The 7611-nt window shown below is 43.3% G+C and overlaps 1 pseudogene; it reads right to left on the minus strand.

The window, feature by feature from the left end:
* Positions 1-3951: 3951 nt before the first annotated feature.
* On the minus strand, positions 3952-6512 carry LOC147419143 (uncharacterized; annotated as a pseudogene).
* Between the last annotated feature and the right edge of the window lie 1099 nt (positions 6513-7611).

Raw genomic sequence — 7611 nt, forward strand, 5'->3', positions numbered from 1 at the left:
TAAGACTATCCGACGATATCTTATTAATTTTAAGAATTATCCTTTTGAAGATGCTAGATGGATGCAAGGCATACAATTAAAGGATAACCTAAACCTTGTCAATGCTTACAATGCTTCCCAAGAGTAAGCAAATGTACAAAATGTTAAAAATGAACAAAAATTTTTGTCTTATAAGACTCTCTTTTTCTTTATTTGTGCACAAAAATGAAGTAGTATGCATGCTTAGATCAAGTTTGCGGAGACGACGTCTCCCAAACACCAAGTAGAGCTTGTCACTCTACTATGGAAGACTGATAGGACTAATGTGCAGACATGCTTGCGGCAGCCTCAGGCTCTCAAGCGCCAAATGGACTAGTCATCCATTATGGAATGATGTCGTAGGGTAACATAGGGATCCTCTACCCGCTAAGAAAAGGACTCATGCATATGCTTTATCTTCTCTACACCATAGTCGAGGACGACTATGATTTCAAGAGAGAGGTAATGTCATAATAATCAATATGTAATTCTCCTAAATGATTTTCTCATATTAAACTGATCATTTAATGTGGGGAAGTGCCAAGGAGAAAAAGCTAGAATATTGGTTAAGCTAGCAGACCAGGCCACAGTAGGGATCCAAAGGAGGGAAAATAGGGATCCAAAGGGGGGGCCATCTGCAAAAGAGCCATGTGAAACAATGGGCCAAAAAGACCCTAAGGTTCAGCCCATTAAGACTTCCAAAATGCTAAGGTTCCAAAAATTCAAAGGTTGTGTCCAAAGGTCAACCCTAGGGAAAATTGGATGCTTAGTGTGTGCCCTAAAAGTCTTTGCACATCCCTACATGGGAGGGGGCGAGCCCCAAAGGTAGGAGATGAGAGAGAAAGCCACACACACACACACAGGCTCCCTTTACACAAAGGGAATGAGGGACACATGTCAGCTCCCTAGGCCAGATGCCCACAAGGTGTGCCCAATTCCTATTGGAAGACCCTTGAAGTGGACCAATGAGAATTAAGCTAGAGTAAATCTACTTTAATTAATTTAAAAACATTTAATAAAAGAAACCAATGAGAATTAAGTCTCCTAGAAGACTATTGGGCAGTCTCCCAAGGGGTCCAATGAGCATTCAGGAGCCCCATGGCTTGCCTGATTCCTATTGGCCAGGAGGCAAAGGGGTCCAATGAGAGTTTAGTTTAATTATTTAATTACCTGAAGCTCTCACAGAAGGGGAAAGGGGGACACATGTCAGAAGGCTATCACTTATGCTGCTTAATTCCTATTGGCTTGACCTGGGGAGGTCCAATGAGGCAAAAGCCAGACCTATTTAGTAGCTAGGGCTCGCCCAAGAGAGAGGGGGGGCTGATTTTTGCTTGGCATTGACACACACACACTCACACTTGACCATGTGTGAAGGAAGAATACTCTATCTCCTCCCAAGCTTTAATGGAGAGCTCATCACCTACTCCAAGCTTGTGAGATAGAAGCCTACATCAACACTCTCTTGGCATGTGGATGCAAATCCAACCAAGAGCCAAGCTTCAATGCATGCTCATCTTCTCTACCAAGCTAATTACTAAGCTAAGCTATGCTAATATGAGTGATTATGTGAGGAGATGTACATCTTTCTCGTAAGATACTTCTTTTTCCTCTCAATCTACTCTCATACCCTGCTAGCTCTCACCATCTTCGAAGGTGTGTGAGGTCTTGGGTCTGAGAACGGGGATAATTCAAGTTGTGTTTGATTAAGTGTTTTGCTTGGTGTATGAAGCTTCCATCTTCATTGCACTAGCTAGTCTTGAAGGAACACAAAGAATTGTATTGTACAATGTCTCTCTTGATGGGAGAAACCATAATACAAAGCCTTTTGGAGGGGGGACCGGCTCCATGCAAATCCGGTCCTCAACTGTTGTCAATAGCTTAATATCTCTCTCTTTTGAAAGTATTGTCGATGCTATCTAACTAGGTGTTATGCTTTTTGTTGCTCTCTCCACCCAAGCACTCTTGTAATTCTCATTAGGAATCTATTCTAATGAAATGCCCACTATGTTCATGCTAATTTCCGCTACACATAAGATTTTAGGCCATTAAATGTTACAACAAAGCTCAAATTAAAACACGCTCTTATATGCTGCTCCTAAGCTCTCCACCACTCCTCCTCTCATTGCTACAAACCAACACTTCAGCCCTCTCTTTGGGCTCATCAACTAGTTGTTGAATCCAAACAAATCGGATAGTCTTGACACACATGTAAATAAGAGAGAAATATATTCCAATAGATTGACAATATTCCGTTTTAGAAACTACACCCCAAGTGTCACCACTAAAACCTATGCGAAGAGATCTGCGTGCCACTTCGTTTCATACTAGTAACATGTCCCATTTGTGTTTGACCACCAACTACAAAGCATAATATTCAATTAGTGCCTACAATAAACACCATATCCATACCACTCAGATGGCTAGCCTGCCTAAGAAATTTGTAAAATGGTGATAGGAAGAAAGGGCCTTCCATTAATTAGGACTAGTCTAGAACATGCAAACTTGTTTCCCGAGCATGAATTTTATGCAAGTGACCACCCTCATTGGAGACCCCATTTTCTCTATCATACCATGCATTAAGTCCTCATTCACCGCATCAATAGATCAGAGGCTAAAAACAAACTATAAGAGCATAAATGACGTAACTTGTTTTGACTTTCACCCATGATCAATTGATGTTTCTAGTTTGCTTATTTCAAAGATCTTCTTACTACATGACAGATGATGCGTTGAAAGTTTTTCAATTCCTCTTGTATTTAGGCTTTCCACATAAATGATTTTTACAGTCACTCATACAAACTAGTCTTGCTTGGTGGGCCTTTGCCATATATAATCAGATAGATGGAGCACAGCCGCTGGTTACTTTGTTGGTTGTGATTGTTGTCGCCTTGAGTTTTATTGTGGTGACAAAAAAAATGAGTAGAACGAATTGATAGGCACCAATAATAGCTCACGTTGGGACTTGATGAGCATTGGGAAGAAGCAAGTTGTGTCCCATAATGTTCCATATACAATAAAGGGCTACTAAAGAGGGTAATTGAATCCAGCAAAAGGGTTGTAACTTAGCCTAGTTTGGTAGTTGTTTGCAGATTTCACCATTCAACCTAGTAATATCGACCGTTTAGCCTTTAAACTATGGAACCATCTTTGAGACACCCATCTTATTCTCAATCAAGCGCATTCAATTTTCCTTTATTTCAATATATATGTTGAATTGCCAAGCTGTGTGAAAAGAAATGCATTTCTATTTAATATATAGAGACGATGATCGAAATTGAGCCTGCACTCATGAGGAAAACATATGGCTGAACTAAACTTAAGGAAGCTTTGACAAACTCAAAAATACAGAAAGCATAAACAGAGTATAAAAATTGAACTACATTATCGAGCTGATAATCATGTACAAATGCCATCCAATCGTGGAAGCGAGAGGACAATGTTCAATTCAAGCTACAAAAAGCAATGTGAATAGTTAAACAAATCTTCTGGAAATGAAACGTCACAGACTGAAAGTGCAAAGTATACAGTGCACGTCACGCAGAGGTGCCATACAAAAGTATGGTGGAGAGCTGGTACTGTGGTCTCTCCAAAAATTATAAGAAACGGAAGCCATGCCCTGCCCCGTAGCATTTATGTGTTGCGCCTAGCAAACGCATAGTCATGGGGTGTTGGATATAGATAACGAACCTTGTAGTGCTGTCGAGATGGAGTCGTGCTTGTACAATTGAAATGTCCAGTGTTGTGAATATATGTCCTCCCTCATAGATGCAAAACACGCATTAAGACAAGTACAGGAGATGTGGCATACTGATTAAGCTTAAAGAGAAGCAAATCTAATTTTATATTTTATGTCGAAGGTTCACTACATAAAGAGTTATGAGTGCTTTTCGATAGATTTTCCCTTGTTAAAATTGCATTATCTCTCTGCTCGACCGTCAACTCTTTCTCTTGTCTTATGTTTTAGCCAGTTTCTTATTTGTAGTGCGCCCTCTCCTCGTAGACCAAGCAAGGCTTCTCAATTATGCAACTCGTCGGTCATGCATTAGGATGTTATCACACGTAGGGTTTGTCCTCAAGAAGTCTAGGAGTCTTTCCAACCGCCAAGCAAAAAACCTTAACCTTGAAAGAGGGACACAGTAAACAAACAAGTAAGAAAACTATTATAAAGTGCAAATTTTGAACTTTGCAAGAGAAGACTCTCACCCCAAAATGACCATCAACTAGAAGGATGTTCACGGAACTCTAGTCCAAAGAGTTTGAGCTCTCGGCATCCCACTCCAATATAAATTATTAAATAAAGCAATTGCAGACTTTCCTACAAAAGAGAGCGGGCCGTTCCTAAATTGCAAGCCATGGAGCTACTCCTCTAAAGAGGATATAGCCCAATTTTCATGACACAATCAATTAATACATTAAATCCCTCAAAGAAGCGAGGAAGTTGATTAAGGCAATATACCCTGGGGCTCAACATTCCGGGAGGGCTGGAGCACAAAGTAGCCTATATAATCTTTGCCTCCCTCTAGGAGGGTAGAGGTTTCTAGGATCCGCAATCCACATCATACGCAAGGGGAGGTCAAAATTTGTTGAGGGAAATTTCCGCTGCGAACTCCAGAGTCCACACCCGTAACGATGATACGATTCTCGACAGCAACATGGCAGCGGATTTGACACCATCTGTCCATAGGACGAGTGCCTCGATAAGGTTCCCAGAGGTGATGTGGAGTTGGTGATCCCTGGCTGACATCCAGTTTGCACTCCCACACTCCCAGACCTTCAGCCCTCCGGCCGTAGTTGTCCGCCAGATCCAAACACCCCACCAGTAGAATTCGGCCCTTGCATTTGACAACACTCTCAAGTGCCAGGTTCAGCTTGCCAGGGCACCTTGGTACTGAAGACTTCACAGTGCTCTATATGCATCTCTCTGCGTTATATGTGTACATTGCACCCTTTTGCTTATCCAACACAAAAAGGTCATCATCCAGTGACCATAGGCCTTGGAGACCCATGGATGGTAGATGAACTTGGTGGCAGGGTTATAGGCGACAAAGGAATGTCTATCGGTGCACTCAACCGCAATTAGGCCAGCAACGCTGCCCATGAGGTGTTGCGCCATAGCCGCACATGGAGGAAGGTGACTCAACCTCCACCCGATCCTGCCCCTGTTGTTGACATTTTTGCGGGCAGGGGGGAAAGGCAAAGTGCAGGTCACGGTATATGGCCAGTATATGGGGGCATAACGCCTAAGCACCGCGATCCAAGTCTCGCGCCCAATGCCCAAGGGGCCTGGCCCTGGCGGAATAAATCACGCCACGACTTACACACTGTCTGGAGTTCCAGTTGCTTTAGAAGTGGCAAGGGTGCCAGAACCCTTAGCAGCACATCGTGCGGTAGGTGCCTCCACACACTCATGTCCAGCCGACACCCTGATCTAGCAGGGGAGCGGGCGCAGTACCACAAAATTGTCTCTTTCCTCCTCCTCTCCTTCTCCTGCTCTTCTACTTTTGGATCCGCTTCCCCATTACTACTAGTTCTACTGCAATGTGCCATTGCACCACGCTCGTTGTATGCAAAGCGAGAGCTTGCCTTGCGTTCTTGTCATGTCCTGCTCCAGACCATGCTCGAGCACTGCTTCTCGCTGCTGTAGATAGCGCAATTGATGAGAAGCTTTTCATGGCGCTGTTTTTTTAGAAGCTTTTCATGGTGCTCGGTATTGCAGAGTCGCTCATTTTTTAGAGACGCTGAGAGAGATGGAGAGTTCGAGACCGAGACGACCTCTCTCTCTCTCTCTCTCTCTCTCTCTCTCTCTCCCCTTCCTCTTCTTCTTCTTCTTCTTCTCGTAGAAAGATGCTGCTAAGCCAGTAAACGGAATGTAGAAATGGATCTAGCTGTTATAATGAGCAAAAGCCATAATTATGAGAGCTTGGTTTAGAGAGATGAACAAAGGACCCGCCACCGCCGTCGTAGAAGTAGGTGTCTAGGTCGAGGGAGGCAGGGTGGGCGCCATGGAAGTATCCTTGTAGGTGACGGCGGTGGGATTGCTGATGGAAGAGAGACTGATATGGCTGTAGGAGATTACGAAGTTGCGACTGTCAAGGCCACAATACCCTACGTCACTTGTTGAGCTCGGTGATGATGACCTGTTCATCCTACGTCACTTGATACAGGCTGCCGATCAGCTCAAAGCCTCACTTCACCACACAGTGCATGACCGTGTCATGCACATACAGACGCTGAGAGAGCGACCAACAATGCCTTCCCCCGCTTCGCCGTTAAAGGTGAGGCACTCCATTCCCTGCACCAGATTCATCGTTGTAGGAGTTTCAAAAACTTCGTGCCTTTCAAGGCAAAGCTTGCCTTCGATGCCGCTACGGCCATCGTCTACGAGAGAGCAACAAACGCAGCAGGAGCAAGACAGACGTTCTTTCACACACTCTCTCTTCTCTCTCTCTCTCTCTCTCAAAGAGTGGCCAGAGACAAACCTCCAGAATTTCCAATTGCTTCTGCGTCTCGCTTCCAATTGCGCACAGTAGTACGTGCACAACGCTTTTTTTTAAAATAGCTGCTATAGAGCTTTTCACTCGTCGATGGTTTTTGTTATTTTAAGGTATTGTGCAAGTGCCACGTGGTGGCTTGTGGGCTCAAGGAGGGGGAAAAGAACCTTTGGCTCACCAAGTAAAGAGTTTCCTGACACATCCTTCGAAGATACTTGCTTGGACCCAAATCTTGTCATGGTTATGGTTCTTAAATCTTGTTATGGTAATGGTTATGGAAACACTGTCAATCTGTACTCACTGTACTACCCAACCTTCAGCCAATATATCCGTGCAGTGCGATTTCTTTTGCACTCTTGCTTTTCAATAGAGGGGATTGCTTTTTTATGTTGCAATACATGCCACAGCAGTTGTTGGTCCTCTCTATTCCAACTAGTGTTGAGCGGCTCAAAACTACTTGTTGAGCTCCTTAGTGCCACACACCCAACCAACACATCTGTATTCTCCTTTGTCTACAAGCCATCACTATGGTCATGTTGATACTCCTACGAGCAACACATGTCATCTACCGTGAGTTGTGTCATATAAGTTAAGTGTTGCTAGCAAGAGCTTGTTGCTATCTGTCATTTTTATTCATTCACAATAAAAAATGACATCTACCATGATTTGTGTCATATAAGTTAAGTGTTGCTAGCAAGAGCTTGTTGCTATCTACTAGTTCACAATTTTTAGAGGTCCGACGGACTTTCAAATATCAAGAAAGCTTGCACTAGAATGGCAATTTCAAAAGTTTTAAGTCAACATTAACAATTGTTTACCGCTTGGCCGTACTGAATTACCAAGGCTAATTAACTTCAAAGGTGACTTTCTTTGTTACGTACATCTTCTCTCTCGCTAGCACAACATGTCACGCCATGGATTTAGATATGGGCATGCAACATACGAATTTTTTCAAAACACACCCTTTTTCCCTTTAAATTGAAAAATTAAATAAGCTTGTTTTTTAAAAACAAAGCTCAAATTAACACACGCTCTTATATGCTGCTCCTAAGCTCTCCACCACTCCTCTCACTGCTACAAAAGCCACTCGGTGCCCGCCAAA

Source organism: Adiantum capillus-veneris, chromosome 29, assembly GCF_014529385.1.
Source record: "Adiantum capillus-veneris isolate H3 chromosome 29, ASM1452938v2, whole genome shotgun sequence".
Classification (NCBI taxonomy): Eukaryota; Viridiplantae; Streptophyta; class Polypodiopsida; order Polypodiales; family Pteridaceae; genus Adiantum; species Adiantum capillus-veneris.